We start from the raw sequence: 19,814 nt of genomic DNA on the forward strand, positions 1-19,814 counted from the left end.
TGGCTAGCTGGGTCTCCACCGTTGTCATCATGCCATATACCATTGATGATTCACATTTTCATGGCAATTTTTGGGAAAGAGATGAATTCCTCTGCTCAAAATGCATGAGTCTGCTACATGAACCAAGGAAGAGTTTCCATTAGCCACTTCTAGGATAAGGTTTAATATACAAACTGGCTTGATTTCATAAACTCCAAAAATGTATGGCAAGAAACTAGAGCTATTCTATAAATATTACAAAGATAAATTCAATAATAAATGGCTAAATGTGATTTATTTGTACAGTAGTGTTGAGCAAGAACATATGATGGGAAAGGCTGCTGTTAGATTTGTCTTGCCAATCAAGATGAACCTAAGCTATAATATTTGGGTCTAAAAATGAACTTTCCCAGAGTTTGGGATGGTTTCAGTCCAGGGCATGGGAAAAGGAAGGAGGACATTTGGTTTTAAATGAACATGAACATCAGCTGTGTAAAGAGTCTAGCATGTGGGAAGTTAATAGTCTTGGTTCTCCTCTTATGCCTGCTGCTGCAAATCAATGAAGGGAGAGGTGCTACAGAGGTGAGTTAAGGATCCAGTTCACCAGATACTGAATGAATGTATAGTTTTGCTACCCTTTGCTATTAATGTGTGACATGACTCTCTTAGTAAAGTCCACTGCAGCCAACCCACTTGCATCACGGAGGGGACAGTACTTTATTGCTAAAGACCGTGAACCTGCCCTTTCATTGCCCTTTCTGTACACTTTCTGAAATTACACTTTCTGTAATTTCTTACACCAGGACAAGGCACTTTGGGTCTCATTTGGAAGCATATCACACTGATAGTGCTCATTTTGTCCCATGTAACTGACTTCCCAAGCTGCAAGGCAGTGGAGTATCAGACCTTGTCCCTTCTATAGCAGCCAGCAGATATTCATGTGGTCGAATGATTTTATGTGGAAATGAGCTTTCATGTGCTGGAACCCACTTCATCAAATGCATGAAATGGAAACTTCAACTTGGCAGTGATATGTTCCCATTCAAAGAGGGGAGTGTTACATAACTATGTGGAAGACCAGTGCTAACGAGGGCAGTTCAATCAGGGTGGATATGGCCCATTCCCAATACTTGATGAGAAGGTGAGAATATTAAAAGGCGGGGGGAAGGGGAGGGATTACTTTTTGCAGTGAGTCAGCCACACCCAGTCTCTATTCAGACCCAATCTGATAATGTCAAGTTTGCATATGAGTTCGAGTTCTGCAGTTTCATTCTGTAGTCTGTTTTTTTTTCTAACATAAGGCATAATGTAACACTCCTCATTGTTTTTGCTGAAACACAGTTACACCTCAGAAACAGGTATCCATGGCAATTCTTCAGACTGGCTCTTGAGTGGGCACATTTATTTCTATTGACATAGGATCAAGGTACCACCAGTTTCGTACATTTAAAAATGACTGTCTTGTCTAAGGCAGCTTTCCCTATCTTTACCTGACCGTGTTCAAGTGTGCAGCTTATTAATTTAAAAGATACATACCGATGGTGAACACCACATCTGCTTATCCAAGATATCCTCATTTGCAGCTTAGAGACATTTCATCCATCATGCCAGCACCAGATAGCTATGCTGAAAAATTATTCATGAAGTATTGTTTGTTTTGGCCGAGCATATATTTGTTTAAATGTTAATATCTCGGCTTGTGCTTTAGAATATCCTGTTTTGTCATCTCACTGAAATGATCTCCACTGTGTTTCACATCAGGATCTTCTTAGGCTTGAGGGAAAAGCTAGCTCATTTTGTCTAATTCTTAACCTGCTGGAATGGCTTTCCAACCAAAATGGTTTTTTTTTTCTGAACAATTTCATTTTGATAGCCATCGTCCCATTCTTCAACAGAAAAAAGGAAATCAGATCGTGACATCCCTTCCTACCCATGCTGCAGGAGGAGGGGGGCTACCACCAGTTCTTGTGGCCAGACAGGGGCCAGACCACGGGGCTTGCCCCAGCATTGGAGCCAGGGCAGGCCGCTGTGGTCAGATGGGGGCCAGCCCCTGATTGGGGCCTTGTTGGCCAGGCTGCCACAGCTGGTGCCCAAGCCAGGCCACTGCAACCGGGCTATTGCAGCAGTTGTGGGGTCGCCATGGTTGGGTCACAGGGTCTGCCCCAGGATCACGGTGGCTGGGGAGAGACCACGACTGTCAGATGGGGGCAGTATCTGCCACCACCAGCCCCTCTTACTATCCCAGTTTGGAGTGAGCACACATCCCCTACAGCATGCCCTCAGCCGGCCCTTTAAATGAGCAGAGTCCCACAGCTGGCTTTTGCCAAAGTACACCTGGTTCTCCTTCAAGAGACGTCCCTGGGGATGCTCCATATCAGGTGTAGAGCATCCGAGCACCTCTGGACGGAGTTTTGCTAGTAGTGCCTCGGCGGGGGTCATGCATGAGCAGCGCACTACACGTGCGAACTCCCTGACTAGCTATGCGCATGCGTGACCCCCCACATCCCTTCAGTTCCTTTCTACAGTACCCAGCTGCGGACGGAACGCGGCAGTGCTCTCTCTCGCTTAGCTTAGTTAGTTAGTTCTCAGTTTCTAGTTTAGTGTTTAGTCTTTGTTGTTCAACGTTGGCTTAGTTGTTACTGGTACTTTAAAAAAAAAAAGTGGTGCTGGGTTTGAACCGCCACTTCAGCACTCAAGCCAGTATGAGTTCTCCCAGCTTAAAATGCTGTGCGCTCTGTAGTGGTGTGATGGCCACCTCCGACAGGCATGAGTCCTGCCTCTAATGCTTGGGGAGCTCTCATTCACGCAGAGATTGCCCCCACTATGCTAAAATGAGACCTAGGTCTCTCAGAGATAAGGAGCTTAAAGTGAAATCACTCCATATTGACAACAACAAAAGATAGGTCTCTGACCTGGGCAGGGCTCATCATCTAATAAGGAAATCTCTAAGCCTTCTAAAGGAAGGGCAAGTTCTTTACCTCAGGACAAGAGCTGCCTCAGCGCATTCAACCACACAGATACTTCGGGCAAACAGCGTAGTAAGCCTGAAAGTGCTTCAAACACTGCACCGATAGAGGCAAAGCACCACTCTGTGCCAGCCTCAGTAAACCTGGTAATGCTGACCCCTATGACAGCTACACCGGTACCTCAGCCATTCACGATGGCACCCAGTGAGGGGATAGAACACTCTCTGAATGTTGCCCCCTTTTCTCAACAGTTAGGGACTACAGCTCTTCCTCTCACCTCTGAGAAGAAGCTCCTCTCAGTTAGCGCAGCCCTCCATGTCGCAAACTCCCCTGGTCACTTACAGGGAGGGTAAAGACTTGTACATTAATTCAACCCTTCACTCTCCTATATTGAGTGAAGAGAGATATATTCAGTCGCTACTCTCTGATGACTCAGATCCACAATCCCTCCTCTCAAAGAAGAGGAGGAGGAAAGTGAAATGTTCTCACCAGAGCCCCCCCTTAACCTCAAGGGGCACTGGGGACTCACAGGTACATGCCACCAGACCTCCTCACAGCACAGATGGCCCTGTGGGCTCCATATCTTTGGATGGCCCCTCCAGTAGCAAATGTGAAACCAGCATCCACATCAGCACAAAAAGAGATTGTGTAAAAGAAACACATAGAGAAGCCGCTCTCGTGCTTCACTGAATCTCCTCACAGAGACATTAGGAGTGATGATGGCAGCAGGTACTCCACCAGATTAGCCACAGGGTCTCTGGCTCAAAGGTCATCATTAGCAGATATGGGAGAAGTGATGCTACCTCGCACTGTGAATACTTCAGAGGACATAACCTCTTTCCAAGATTTATTTAAACATGTAGTGCAAGACCTGAACATCCCAGTGGAGGAGGTACGAGACACTCTTCACAACCTCACTAACATCCTACAGTCCAGCTCATTTTCAAAAACTGTTCTCCCTATCAATCCAGCTATTCTCCAACCTGCAAAAGCTTTATGGCAGACACCTGCCTCGATTCTCTCTACTAGTAGAAAGGCGGATTGAAAATACTTTGTGCCACCCAAAGACTCTGAGTTTCTCTTCACACATCCTGCCCCTGGCTCTCTGGTGGTGGACGCTGCACAACAGAGAAACAAGCAACAAAATTGCTCAACCCCATCCAGTAAGGAGAACAAAAGGCTAGATGACTTTGGCAAGAGAGTGTATGCGTCTGCTACACTCCAACTGAGGGTGGCAAACTATTCAGCCCTTCTCAATAAATACGACTACAACAATTATATAAAAATGAACTTATTTATTGATGATTTGCCAGACAGTAAAAAAGGGCACTTTGAGGCCATTGTCTCTGAGGGCCAGGCAATTTCATGGACAGCGCTCCAGGTGGCACTTGATGCAGCGGACAGAGCCACTAGAGCATTGGCTACAGAAGTTACTATGCGCAAGGCCGCTTGCTACAACTCCTCGGCCTTCCTGACGCAACTTCAGACAGCTGTAGAAGATCTGCCCTTTGAGGGTAACAGTTTCTTCTCCTCGAAGATCAATGCGTTTTTTCAGTTCATGAAAGACTCCAGGACCATCCTTCAATCCTTGGGTATTCAGGCCCCTACAACAAGATCCAGACAATATAGATATTAGTTGTACCACAGGCCAAGATACCAGCAGCCCCCCTTCCAGTACCACAGACAGGAACAACCCCCTTACCAACAGCAGGGTCAGAACAAGCAGCAGAGGTGGCGGTCTCAAACCAACACCCCCAACTGCCAGGGGCAATCCAATAAGCAAATTTGAGAATATAGTCAAAAGATCGAAAACCAGATCACCATTTCCAGCAAATCAAAACCCTTACAATCTCTTCCAGTTTCATTTACTCCCCTTCCTCCACCAATGGGAATTTATTTCCTCAGATAAATGGATACTTCAAACTATAACCCAGGGATACACCATCCTCTTTCTTTCCCTTCTCCCCTCCCAGCCTCCAACCCCGTTCCTCTTTAGGGACCCATCTCACGAGATCATCTTACAACAAGAGATAGATCACCTGCTACATATAGGATCCATAGAACCTGTCCCATCTTAATTCCACAGAACAGGGTTCTTGTCTCACTATTTTCTAATCCAAAAGAAGTCTGGTGGGTGGAGACCTATCCTGGACCTCAGATACCTAAATAGCTTCCTAAAGAAACAAAGGTTTAAAATGGTTACTCTAAATACAATCATCCCAGCTCTGGAGCCAGGTGATTGGTTTTCCTCTCTCGACTTGCAAGATGCCTATTTTCATGTTCCTATCAGACCTTCTTATAGATGTTTTCTCCATTTTACTTTAGGTGCACACCATTTTCAGTACACAGTCGTCTCCTTCGGACTTTCTACAGCTCTGAGAGTTTTTTCCAAGACCCTAGTGGCAGTCACTGCTCACCTAAGGAGACAAGGGATCACTATATATCCCTACCTGAATGACTGCCTAGTAAAAGCAAGGTCCAGACAGGAGTGCCACCAGCATACTCACATGGTGCTAGACTGCCTCCATTCTTTAGAGCTCCTAGTGAACCACCCCAAATCAATGCTTTTTCTCTTGCAGACCATCCAATTTATTGGGGCAAACCTCAATTCTATCACAGCCAGAACTTCCCTTCCTACTGACAGAGCTACTCACATCAAGCACCTGGCATTATCCCTCCAGGACATATGTACAGTCACCACTCTCGACTGCCTCCGACTGTTAGGCCATATAGCTTCCTGCAACCCTGTGGCTCCCAATGCAAGGCTATTTATGAGGTGTCTCCAAGGCTGGCTCCTAATGTAGTACAGACCAAACATTCATTCACTGACAAAGAGGCTAACTATGCCTCCATCAGTCAAAGCATCACTGAAATGGTGGACAGAGGTGTTTAATCTAACTACAGGCACACCCTTCCAATCCATAGAGCCCTCAGTGATCATCACCACAGACGCCTCACTCACAGGCTGGGGCACTCACATAGAAGGGAGAACAGTTCAAGGACTGTGGTCTCCCACGGAACGTGGCCTTCACATAAGTATCGTAGAACTCAGGGCCATTCGCCTAGCGTGTCAAAAGCTGCTCCTTCAGGCAATGGGAATACATGTCCGTGTCTTCATGGACAACACGGCGTGCATGTTTGATGTAAACCAACAAGGTGGGGCATGGTCACAGCCCCTGTGCAGAGAAGCCATAGCCCTTTGGAACTGGGCAATAGAACAGGATATCCAGTTATCTGCATGCCATATACCTGGGGCTCTCAACACAACAGCAGACATGCTAAGCAGGGCCCTTCCCCAGGAGTATGAATGGGAGATGGACCATACAATCTTGCGAGAAATATTCAACCAATGGGGCCACCCTTGCATAGACCTGTTTGCCACTAGATCCAACAGAAAATGTAAGATGCATTGCTCCAGAGCAGGCAAACACTCCCTAGGAGACACTCTGACTCTCTCATGGAATGCACCCCTACTATACGCATTCCATCCCCTCCTGAACAGGGTCATCATAAAGATAAGGAGGGACAAAGCGAAAATCATCCTCATAGCCCCATGCTGGCCATGACAGCCTTGGTTCCCTCTGTTACTCAGGGATGACACAATGCCACCCAATCACATTACCACAAGTTCCTTACCTCCTCTATTACCTGCAAATCAGCATGGCGCACCCTCAACTCGCGATGCTCCATCTAAAAGCGTGGCACCTTAATGGTTCACTGGCATAGAGCTCCAGTGCTCCCAACAAGTCCACAAAGCTCTTCTGCACAGCAGAGCTCCTGCAACAAGAAAAACATATATCAGCAAATGGACATGATTTACACACTGGGCCTGCGAGCTCAATATATCATCGCAAACAGCCCCACTCACGACAATATTGAAATACTTACTACATCTGAAGCTGTCTCATCTCTCATTAGCCTTAGTCAGAATGCACTTAGCAGCTATAACAACATTCCACGTACCACTGGATGACACCACTTTGTTTGCACACCCCACGACGAAAAGGTTTCTGAAGGACCTGCAAGCTCTTTACCCTGACATGTCACCCCCACAAGAACCATTGGACCTCCACCTGGTTCTGGCAACCTTAACAAAACCACCCTTTGAACCTATGGCCATATGCTAGGAATTCAGTCTGTAGAATTGACTGATTGCTGTGTGACAACCCCCTTACAGAACCTTTCTTGGCACTTCTCTTTTGATAGCTGGCCTTTTAAATCAGATATAATGGGCTTGTTTTACACCTGACTGCTGCAGGATGCCTCTTTTGGTCTTGTTTTTGGCATGTATTTTAGCTCCCATTATTTATGCTTCTGATTGTCCCTGTCTCTCATCCCTTGGATAGCACAGCCTTGGTGAGGTGCTGAAAAGGAAACACGGGAAGGAGGTGCTGAAGAGTATTTAATTCTCCTGATTCTCCTCTGGCTCCACGGAAAGCTACAGTAGCACAAACCAATGTGTGCTCAGAAGCAAGCCTTGTGGAGTTATTCTGGTATAGTGCTGCTGTCAGTGGAAGAAGAAAAGGACTCTATGATCCCCAGCTGGTGTAAAATGGTGTAACTCCACTCACTTGGAGTCAGCTAACAGATGGCCCTATATTTGCAGTGGCTGGGTTTATGTTCAATTTGAAGAATTAATTTCCTAGTGTGATACTTACAAATAAATGAGGACTGATAAACTAGGGTAACCTTAATTAAGTTACCCCTTATCTATTGCAAGTGGAAGATTTTGAGGAGTTTTTTTAACTGTTATGATCTTTTGCAGTTGTTCTGTAAGTGTTACATAACCTTGTGGTGCCCAGTATAAGATGATGGTTTTGTAGTCTGATGGAGGAGAAGGGTGAATCTCATCCTCCCCTTCCAGAAATATCTAAGAGTGGGGTTGGGTTTTGGACTGATGATTAGGGTACAGTTAGCTCTGAGGAGGAGAAAAGGGTCTGGCAAAACCCCAGATCCTAGCACCCCCATGAATTTTGGACCTAGAGTTAGACATGACTGTCATGGATGGAATAGTTGATTGGAGCCCTGTAGTTACGGATCCTTCAGGCAGGTATCTGTCACTTTCCCAACCCACACTCAAACTTCTCTAAAACTCCCCCACTCTCTTATTTTGGAGGCATGAGTAGCTTCTACAAAGTTGTGAACTGTGTCATGGAGGACTTGCTGCAATGCCTGCATAGACTCCCATTCATCCTGCTTAGCCTTATCCTGATGTTGTGGAAATTCATTGTATATGGGATCCTTCCATACTAAGGGTACGTCTAGACTACATTCCACATTCGAAAGAGGAATGCAAATGAGGGAAATCGAAAATGCAAATGAAGTGCTGATTTACAAATCTCACTCTTCACCTGAATAATCTCATCCGATCACTTTTTTGGAAGAGATTTTTTTAGAAAAAAACAAAAAAAACCCCATCTAGATGGGGTTCTTTTGAAAAAAAAAACACCCTTTTACAAAAGAACTCTTATTCCTGAACAAATGAGGTTTACAGGGTTCTTTTGAAAAAGGGTGGGTTTTATCGAGAAAACCCCGTCTAAACTGCTTTTTTTATGAGATTTGTAAATCAGCGCTTCACTGCATTTTTTATTTCCCTCATTTGCATTCCTCTTTCAGACGAGGAAAGTAGTCTAGATGCACCCAAAGGGTTGGGAGGAAGATATTTTTGTGATCAATGGCTATTTCTGTGGGATGGAAATGAATCTAGTGTGATTGATCCATAAATCCTCTGTACTGAATTCTGCCCCTTCATGCAGACTAGTCGTTTCTATTTACTTTTTAATAGGAATCCCTTTTGTACATCCAAAATCAGAATTTGCAGATTCAGCTAACTAAAGGCAAAAGCAAAAAAACTTTGTTTAAAATAATGATAATGCAAGTTGATTTCTAAGTAAAAGTTACCTAGTACCATAACTTCAAGCCTAAACAAGACTGAACCAAGGAGTATTTTGTCCCAAGGCAAATATGAAAAGCTGATACTTATTTTCCATGGGAAATTAATTTTTCCGGAGAACAGCTTCAGCTTGGCTACTTTGTATAATGCTTCTATGACAAGCTGCTCTTTTAGCAGCACTGACAGATCTCCAGAAATATTTACTTTTTCAGCTAAATCCTGACCTGGTGACAGGTACATAATGGAATGAAAGCAGAATGAAGAGAAGCATGAAAGAAAGTACAGAAGGGAAGAGAAGACGCCTGTTAGGAGCCTAACCACAAGAGGCACTGTTTGCTGTGAGATTTGAGTTTCCTCTCGCTCATGGTGCACTAAGTTTTGGCTTAGGTCTTAACTGGAAGACACACTTTTTGAAAGCTTTGTTATCACTCTTTAAAAATGAGGAGCAAACAAAGAAGGAAATACAAATGTTAAATGACCATTTATTGTCCATTCCCTTAATCCACAGCACCCTTATTTTTGGAATATGTGAATACATAAACCTACAGACTCCTCAAGGCCTAATTTTTCAAGATGTGTGAAGGAAATTAGAAAACTAACAATGAAGAGTATGATGGGCAGTCAGTTGTGGGCAGTGCCTAACACAGCTGGGCTCTAATCTGGTTTGGGACTTTATTGTACTGTAATGAGATCCCTCTCCATCACCCTGTATATAGGTAGTGTCTAACCCCATATCCACTGAAGTCAGAGTCTTGCTTTCTATTGATTGTAGTGAGTGTTGGATCAAACGGTTTTGGTTGAAATCTAGGCCACACTGAAAACAACCAGAGTTCAACCATTGACTTAGCATTATAGATTGTTATAATAAGCCATAAACTCAGGCTGTGTCTACACTACAAAGGAGAGTTGGAAAAAGATACGCATTTGAGAACTGCAATTTACATATATTTTTCTGCTTCTCTTTCAGAAGAGGCTTTTCTGAAATTTGGCGTGTCTACACAGCACCAAATTTCAGAAAAACCTCTTTCAGCACATCTCTTCTTCCTTGTACAATGAGGTTTACAGGGATGGCGAAAGAGCGCATCCACTTTTCCAAAAATGTTTTTGGAAAAGTAGACTTGTTCCTTGGACATAGCATAGCTTTTCCAGGTATCCCAGAAAAGAACTGCAGTGTAGATGTAGCCTCAATGACTTTATGAAGACCATGATTTTAGTGTCCAGCAAAATTGTGAATTTTAGCTCCCAGGCTTGTCTTTTGAAGGTAATGTACAGGGTCCTTTTGAGGATGAGGACTAAGGGTATGTCTACACTAGCTCGTTAGTTCGAGCTAGGTAGGCAAATGAGGGCAACCGGAGTTACAAATGAAGCTCAGGATTTAAATATCCCGGCTTCATTTGCATGTTCCCGGGCGCCGCCATTTTTAAATCCCCCTTAGTCTGAACTCCGTGCCCGCGGCTACACAGAGCAGGTAGTTTGAATTAGAGATCCTAATTTGAACTACTGTTACTCCTCATTCCACAGAGGGGGCTGGAGCATATGACTTATGAGGAGAGGCTGAGGGAGTTGGGTCTGTTTAGTCTGCAGAAGCAAAGAGTGAGGGGGGATAGCAGCCTTCGACTTCCTGAAGGGAGGTTCCAAAGAGGATGGAGAGAGGCTGTTCTCAGTAGTGACAGATGGTAGAACAAGGAGCAATGGTCTCAAGTTGTGGTGGGAGAGGTCCAGGTTGGATATTAGGAAAAACTATTTCACTAGGAGGGCAGTAAAGCACTGGAATGGGTTACCTAGGGAAGTAGTGGAGTCTCAATTCCTAGCGGTGTTTAAGTCTCGGCTTGACAAAGCCCTGGCTGGGTTGATTTAGTTGGGATTAGTCCAGTTTAGAGCAGGGGGCTGGACTTGATGGCCTTCTGAGGTCTCTTCCAGCTCTATGGTTCTATGATTCTATGAAATTGGTGGCTATGGATTGAGCTCCTTGAAGCTATCAAATAAGGCACATTTCAAGCTACAGGACATAGAATTGGTCCCGTTGTGCTAGGCATTTTACCAATCCAGAGCACAAAGACCATCCCTGCTCCAAAGATTTGACAATTTCAATATAACCCAAGAGACAACAGATGAATGCAGACAGACAAGAGCACCAGAAACAGTTGCCTCATCTGATAAGCATTGGTCTCAGCACACAAGCTGGGCATGTCTTCACTACCCGCTGGATTGTATGCTAGATATGATAAATCGACTGCTGAGCACTCTCCTGTCGACTCCAGTACTCCACCAGAGTGAGAAGCATAGGTGGAGTCCATGGGAGAGCATCAGCTGTTGACATATCATAGTGAAGACACCTCAGTGAGTAAATATAATCATATAAGTATGTCGACTTAGCTATGTTATGCACATAGCTGAAATTGTGTAACTTAGAAAAATTGCTCGCGGTAGTACAGACTAATTCTTGATTTTTTTTTGTAGGCATCACATCAAAGGAGAGTTAAAGGAAGGATTTGAAGGAGGCTAGTGAGGTGAATTTACAACTTTGCAAGTATGTTGTAGAACTCTTTCATTTTTGTGCTCAATTTTCCCAAATGAACAAACCATGCCACAATCCTTTACTATTCTAAGGAGTGGTTTGTCTTCTGAAAGGTGACTATGTAAATGTAATTGTGGAGGCTCCATGACTGCCTTGCAAATGTGTTCAGTTTACAAGGTTTCTTTTTTCTAACTGGCAGCCCGCCCCCCACAAACTCATCACTGCATTCCTTTCCCAATCAATGACTTCTAAACATAAATAAGGGGAATACCTCTCTCCTCAGCATTTCAGAACATTGACTTACACATGAGAACTGTGCAAAGTAGTTACTGACCTCTCTTGTCTTTCTTGATCATTTCCAACTCTGTCAATAGCCAATATGTCCCATATCATAATGACAGGCAGTTATTGTATGATTACATTAGCAAGAACATGAAGATTTATTAATATCCACAAACTTAGGGATGTCCTAGGGATATTTGATTGTCATAGGAAGAAATATGTGGCCTTAAAAGCTAATAAATATAAGCCTTTGTATTTGTCCATAATAAGGTTTCATAATAACTTCACCTGTGCTACAATTTAATGGTCAGAAGAAAAACACATTGGAAACAATTCATTGATTAATATAAATTGTACCTTGATTCCCTGCTTAAAAACAAATTTTATCATTTTTACAAGTCTTTATATTTTACTTTCACCCCTTGAGAACTTTTGTATAAGAAGCTTTTACTGTGGAATAAATCCAGATTGACTTGCCTCTGAATCTAAGCCAGGTTGCAGAATTCCTACACCTGGCTTACCTCCAAGCCTCACAAAAGACCAATAAATCTGTGAATATTTCCCTTCTGATGCTTCAGAGGATATAGAGTTACTTCACAACTCCTCAAGCCTGGAGCACTGCTGAAGCTAAGCTCCAAATGGAGTTGCTGAATTGTGATGCAAAAAAGCAAATCCCTCTACAAATTTGCAGCAGGATGATTTATCAGACATGATAGTGATGTCTGAAAAACAATTCTCTCTGTCTTTTTAGGCTGTAAAAACTGTAGCAACTGTCATAAGGTTCCATTCATGTCAAGTTGTAAACAAAAGCATTTGACACAAAGTCATGGATAAAGACAATTTAGTCTCATCATTGTATAGCCAGTTGTTCCCTCCTTTTCCTGAAAAGGAATAAATTATGCAGCAGCCTAAATTTTATATAGTGTTATTGAAAAAAAGAGAAAAAATAATATTCACTGAATTGCTGTTTTACAGGAAGATGCATGTTACAGTAAGTTGCATCTTTGGCATATGTTTTATTGAGTATTCCATTTCTGCAGGCTTTTAAGTGGAATTTCACATGAGCATACAAACTCAGGCTAAGAGAAGCAGCAAACTAGCAGCTGCTGCCCATTTTTAAGTACCTTCATCTGTGAGATCTAGTAAACTGTGAAAGAAAAGCACGGTATGGCTTGAATAACATCATTTGAATTTACTTTTAAGCAGGAAAAAAGAAAACCGTTGTCTTTGATAATTATTGCATTTGTAATCTCAGAAGAAATGGCCATTTGGGTATCAGAGTGGTTTGCGTATCAATTAAATAAAAGCAATGCAAGGTAAAATGTGAATGACCTTGCCCTGCTGTCTGATGCAAATTAAGATTCATTAGGGCCCTGGGTACAAAGAACATTCGGGCCCCTCCCATTTCTCTTTACCACAAGGCCCAATCCTCTGCTACTCCCCTTCCCCCTGGAATTCCAGCCCCCTGGTCAGGCCAGAAGCCAGGCAATGATAAGAGCTACCTTAGGAGCAGAGTCTACTTTGCAGAGCCCCGACCATCTTGAGCATCCTGGCCTCTTGCCCAGGGCAGGTGGAGGGTCCAGGCTCCCTGGGAGACCTTACAACAGCCTAGGAGGATCGTGTGTCCCATTTTGGCTGGGACAGGACACTTTTTAAGGCCTACCCAGGAAGTCCTGAATTTTTCTAGCAAAATTGGCCACTTGTACCAAGTTGCTCTTGCCTGGTGGGGATGAGCAGAGTCCTTCATGTCAGGGCTTCAGCCAGCCCCATGTGTGTGGGGAGGGGGGGGGGAGAATGATGGGGGGGCGGGGCTCGGGCAAATGGCTTGGGCAAGCCCCACTGGTGTGAGGGAGAAGGTAGGCCAGCTTTGGATGTGGGTGGTCGGGAGGGGACTTGGGCCAGAGTCAGGCAGGGAGGAGAAGGCAAGCAGCTTGGGCTAGCTCCATGTGCGGGAAAGGAGGGAGGCTTGGTGAGTGGCTAGAGCCAGGTTTTCGCAGGGCAGAGGGCGAGTGGCTCAGATCAGCTCTTGAGTGGGGAAGGAGAGGGAGGCAAGCAGCTCCGGTCAGCTTCATATGTGGGGGGAGAGGAAAGAGTGAGCCGTTTAGGTCAGTTCCATATTGTGGGGGAGGAGGGAATATGGCAAACCTACCACAGCCTGGCTCTGGCTTCTGGCCTTGCCATGGGGCAGGGCTGTATTCCAGTGTCAGTGACCTCCCCACTTCCTCACAGGTTCTGATGTGCCTCCAGGAGCCAGAGGCTCTGGGTACGCAGTCCATGGACCCATGCACTAATCCAATGCTGCCTGCACTTCTCCTCTACATGGAACTGGTGCATGCAGTGGCTGTGTGTTTAATGCTTTTCGTGCACTAACCAAAAGAAAAAAAAAAAAGATGGACTGATGGTCCCCATTGAAGTCAATGGCAAAACTTCTTGTGACTTCAGTGGAGCAGGGATTTTCACCTAAACTTAGCATCAGTCCTGTTTCTGCAAATTATGTGCCCCGGATCTGCCACCTGCACATGCTGTGGTAGATTAATGTTTGTGTACAGAACATTTTCTGCTTTCATGTGGTATGCTAGTAGAATTTGTGTATTTTGAGTTGGGCCATAGTAGCAAGAGGCAGTTAAAGATGATAGGATTTTCAAAAGCAAGAAGAGATTTTGGACATCTTGTAAGTTGGGACTGAGCAGCTACTTTTTTGAGGACCAAGTATCTCAAATTGGACAACCGAAAATTGAGGCACTAAAAATCACTGCTCATTTTGGAATATCTTGGCCTCTGGGGGTATGTCTACACTACCCCGCTAGTTCGAACTAGCGGGGTAATGTATGCATACCGCACTTGCTAATGAAGCCCGGGATTTGAATTTCCCGGGCTTCATTAGCATAAGCGGGGAGCCGCCATTTTTAAATCCCCGCTGCTTCGAACCCCGTGTAGCGCGGCTACACGGGGCTCGAACTAGGTAGTTCGGACTAGGGTGCCTATTCCGAACTACCGGTACACCTCGTTTCACGAGGAGTACCGGTAGTTCGGAATAGGACCCTAGTCCGAACTACCTAGTTCGAGCCCCGTGTAGCCGCGCTACACGGGGTTCGAAGCAGCGGGGATTTAAAAATGGCGGCTCCCCGCTTATGCTAATGAAGCCCGGGAAATTCAAATCCCGGGCTTCATTAGCAAGTGCGGTATGCATACATTACCCCGCTAGTTCGAACTAGCGGGGTAGTGTAGACATACCCTGGGGGTTAGTTCTCTTAGACCATAGAGCAGAAATTCCGGTGAGTGGGTCTATTAATAATAGAATGCTTTGCACTCCCCAGGCACCCTCCACTGGAAGGACTTCAACGTCCATATTATTCCCCGTTTATATTGTGGTAGGGCTGAGAGGCCTCAACTAGATTGAGTTTGTGCAGATGTCCCTAGCTTCCAGGGAAGTGACCCCATAGTTTCTTTTGGTGGGGAGCGAGCTCCACATAACCTTCAAGAGAACAAAATGTGTGTGTGAGGAGGAAAATCTCTAAGGCTTTGTCTACACTTGCAATGGATCCACAAAACTTTTGTAGTTCACGGATGTTTAACACCTCCCATCCTGAAGGACAAAAGTTTTGTCACAACAAGTGCAAGTGTGAATGCTACTTTGTTGGCAGGAGCCACCACCTGTCCCACCCTGCTGCAACACACAGCAACTTACCACCCTGTGCTGCTATGCCCTTCCCTGCACTCAACTGCGCTAGAACAACTCACCACCACACACTGCCCCCCAGCTCACTGCAACAGAGTAACTTACTGCCCCACGCCGCTGCCTGCCCCACCCTCATCCCACTGCAGTAGAGCAATTTACCCTGTGTCTCTTCCCTTGTTTCATACTCTACTTTCAGTGACTTGCCCATGAGCCTTGGGACTTGAGAACAATTCCTGGCTGCCTGCTGCACTGGTTGACCCCACAGTGAGCCCCTCTTTCTTGTCCTCTTTCACCTCTTCATCAAGAACTTCTGCCTGCGGGTTAAGTCCTTTTTCTGCTGACTCTGGGCTTTGGGAAGTATCCAGTGGATCCTTACCTGAGGAGGTAGGGTCCTCACGCAGGACTGCATCATGCAACACTAGACTGGCTGTTTGCTTCCTTCACCTTCTGGTATGATTGCAGGATTCTTTTATCTTGGCTCAGTCATACCCCTTCATACAGCACTTGAGAAATGTGACTGTACGTGTCCCAGTTCACTCTCAGCTGTGATTGCACCGATTCTTCACCCCACACACTGATAAGATCCAAAAGCTCTGGGGGTGCTCCAGGCAGGAGAGCATATGGAGCGATAGCCACCCCTGTTTTCCTGAGAATATGACATCAAGAGCATTCCACACTGAGACAATCAGCAGGAAATGAATTTTAAATTCCCTGCGCTTGTAGGGCTGAGGGGCACATTTCTGTTTACCTGTTTACATGGCTACAGACATGGAGTTCAAAGCACTGGCCAGAATGGCTAATCGGACACGGTGGGAAACATCCTGGAGTTCAATTAACTCAAATAAACCCCAACCCTACCATAGTACACACTGCATGATTGTTGACAGAAAAGGCAGGGAGAGACTCAAAAGTCCCTCATAGAGACGGAAGTTTTTGGTGCTGAAACTAGGTATTTTTCATGACTTTTGTTGTGTTTTTTGGTGACAAAACTTGCCAGTGTAGACAAGTCCATACCTTAAAAGAGGATACATGCTGAAATTTTACCCTTGTTCTCTGTGTTTAGAATAGGATTTACAGGCATACTACTGTAGCTTCCAGATCCCCCTCCCTGCTTGTGAATGTTTCTAGCATCACCAAAGTTAAACAATTAGAAGATGTGTTTTTCTCACAGCATGGACACCTTGTTCCAAATATTTCTTCAAGGGCGTGGGTAAACACAGGAAAAGATGTCCCAGCAGGAGAAAAGTGTTTGTCAGGACAGTATGGACCAGTTCCAATTCAGAGTTATCAGTGGTCTAGAAAGCAAGATGTAGATAAACATTTTCTTTATTTAAAGAACCAGAACATCTCCTTTCAGAGAACAATGCAGTCATGGCTTGCAGTACATGTTGCACTCTTCTTTATTTGTTCATGCTAATGAAGACAAGAAGAGTTCAGATAACATTGTTGATGCACTGAGGGGGCAGTGTTTTTTGGGTCTGATTCTTCTCTTACTGTGGAGTAAGTCACTGGAATTAAAAGGTGTGACCGGGTCAGTCCTCCTCCTGGGACCCTGACCCCTGTTCCATCCACTCTCTTGCCCTTTGAGGGCTGCAGCAGGGCCCTCACTTGCCAAATTTTTTAGCCCTGGGCCACTCACAGCTAAGTAGCGAGCCCTCTTCTAGCCCCGTCGGGATAGGGAGCCATTCAACACTCTTTGGTCGAGCACTTCACCTCCCCCTGCAGCCTTTAGCAGGACTGGAGGTTCCTCCTGTTCTGCTTCTCTGAGTCTCCTTATCCCTGGGTTGTTTGCTCCTCCTCCACTCTCTCTCTCCTTCTGCCCTAGGGAAGGCTTTTAAAGAGGCCCTGTGGCAGCCTAATTCAGCTCACCTGGTCCTTAATTAGTTTACAGCTGCCCTGTCTCAGCTGCCTCTTTTCCCTTTTAACAGGCTTTTTACCCTTACCTGTCACAAAGGGCAACAGGAAAAGAGTTGTGGAAATGAGAGCAGAGGTAGACCTAGTCTTTTCCATCTTATAGATGACTTCTAGTTCTCATTGTACACTTCTAGGAGACTCTCAGACATCCCAGTGCCAGGCGTGAGGAGGGCATATAAATAGATAGATATTTGGCTACTTTCTCAACCCAAGGAGAGGAATCACTGCCACTTTTATTTTCTGGGATTGATCACATCATCTTGTGGAAGTTGAAAATATTTTAAATGTGGAAAAATACTATGACTGCCTCTGTACTACAGATAGGTTAAACGGCTGCACAAGCAGGTGAAGCGACTTGCAAGTCATTGGAAGAGCCTGAGAGAGAACTGAGACTTCCTGCAACATGAATGCAGTTAATACATACACTTGCAGATATGGGGTCATTATCGAGTGTGTGTGCGTGTGTGCATGCATGTATGTATATATATATATAGACACAGACGCACACACACCAACAACATCTATAGTCTACGAAGATACTGCATAGGCAAGAAAATATAGTGTTCCATTCTTAAGTATTTTTATTCTGACGTTGTTACTTTAAGCTGATCTCTAGGGGAATATCTACACTATAGAGAAGATTGAAGCTGCCACTGTTGATCTTCCAGGGTTCAAAATAGCAGTCTAGTTAATTAAGACAGCTAATTAGAAGTGAGAGGGGCACTCTGGTCAATGCCGGTAACCCTGCTTTCACAAGGAGTAAGGGAAGTCAAAGGAAGAGTGTTTTTCCTTCGACTTTCTGCAGCGTAGACAGCGCCAAAAGCCGAACTAAGCTACTTCTACTTCAGCTAATGTACCTAAAGTTGAGTTTCTTAGTTCAACTTTGTCCTGTAGTGCAGACATACTAGGTGAAGCAAAACCACTGCCACCTGTTAAATATCTTCAAATAGCTGGTTACCTTTGTTTCCCATTTGCCCAGGAAAGTTCTGTATCTACAGCCGCGTGGTAGCCCCTGAAATGTATGGATGGAGTTCAGTACATTTTGACTAACATTTTCAGAGCTGCCTATGGGATTTAGAAATAAGTATTCCTGTGGTACCTTACAGACTAACAAAAATATATATGGTATCATTAGCTTTCATGGGCAAAACCCACTTTTAAGTCTGTTGATACTACCAGTTAATATGACATTCTAGGATACGGACACATTACCACCAAGAATTTGGGCATAAATGCACCAGTTTATTTCATACATGCCACCAAATAACCATCATATGGGAACAACTTTAATTCAATACTGATCTGGTTTGGATTTGAACCAGTGAACACAAGATGAAAGGTTCAATATTTCAATACCAGTTCCAAGATCTATGCACTCCAATGAATGAAACAGAAATACGTTGGAAGCACATGCAATAATATTATTTTGGCTAAATTACCAGCACAGCAAATTATAGGGTCTCTATTGGGAAAATATCTCCTCCAGATCTTGCCTTGTTTTTTTCCAATATTGTTTATATTCCTGGCATTTTCCCTTTCTGATAAAACCTCAAAGTTTTTTGGGATGACAGTCTCTCACTCCACAAAATGCCGTTTAGTGGTGGACTCAAGACTGTAATTATACAACAACTGGCTCAGATTTCTATACAGCACGATGGTATCTAACTTGTGGTGTATTTTAGAATGAAGTATGCAGTTCTGGGCCCTGCAAATGCAAAGTGAGGCACAAAAATGGGAGTGAATGTATAGAAGAGTGATAAATGTGATTAAGACCCAAATTTTTAAACGCAGCTTCTAATTCTGAGGTGCCTAACTTGACACATTGAAGCTACACTGGTCAGCAGTGAATCTGCCACAGAGTTCAGTTGCATGGGATTGATTCTCTGACAAAGTTTGTAGTTGCAGAATTGGAGAACACACTGTGAGATTTCCCAAAGCACTCAGAATTACCATAGGTTCTGGAACTCTGGGTTCTGGGGTGTGTGGAAACACTCCCTTAGTTGAAGTGGTTTCCATTATATATAGGGTTTATAGTTTGGTTCCATGGCTCTCAATACTCCCACTATACAAATTATTCCAGCACTCCTGAACTAGTTTATCACAGCTCCCACTGAAGCCAGTGGGAAAATTCCCATGTCTTTGGTGGGACCAGAGGCAGGCCAGCACTATCTACCTACATGCTTGTGTGCCTCTCATCTCTGTAGTATCTGAGCTCCTCACAATGATTAATGGATATTACCCTCATAACACCCTGGTCAGGCAGGGAAATATCTTGATTCACCCGCAGGCCCATGGTGACTTGCCACAGAAAGTCTCTTTCTGAGCTGGGAATTGAACCCAAGTGATAGATCAGTGCTCTGTTCACTAGGTATTCCTACCCTGAGGTTAAGACACAGTATTCTTGGAAACATGACCCACAATGACTCAACCAATGCTAAGGAGGGATTTTTCTAGGAAAATATAATTGGTGAGATTCTGGGATGCAGAATTCTCAGCCCAGATAGATGGGGCTATAATGCCTTTAATCAACCTTTGCGCCTTCCCAATCCTTGTGGCCTCTCTAATCCTTAGCAGCCTCTTTCC

At 44.5% G+C, this 19,814-nt stretch overlaps 1 long non-coding RNA gene across 2 annotated transcripts in view; it reads left to right on the top strand.

The window, feature by feature from the left end:
* The window catches only part of LOC112547699 (uncharacterized), a 149,584-nt gene that overhangs the window by 41,540 nt on the left and 88,230 nt on the right, over nt 1-19,814 (top strand). For both annotated transcript variants that reach the window (XR_012903916.1, XR_012903915.1), the window contains exon 2: nt 11,299-11,368. This is a non-coding gene — a long non-coding RNA (uncharacterized LOC112547699). The remainder of the gene's footprint in view (nt 1-11,298; nt 11,369-19,814) is intronic.

Source organism: Pelodiscus sinensis, chromosome 5 (assembly GCF_049634645.1).
Source record: "Pelodiscus sinensis isolate JC-2024 chromosome 5, ASM4963464v1, whole genome shotgun sequence".
Lineage (NCBI taxonomy): Eukaryota > Metazoa > Chordata > Testudines > Trionychidae > Pelodiscus > Pelodiscus sinensis.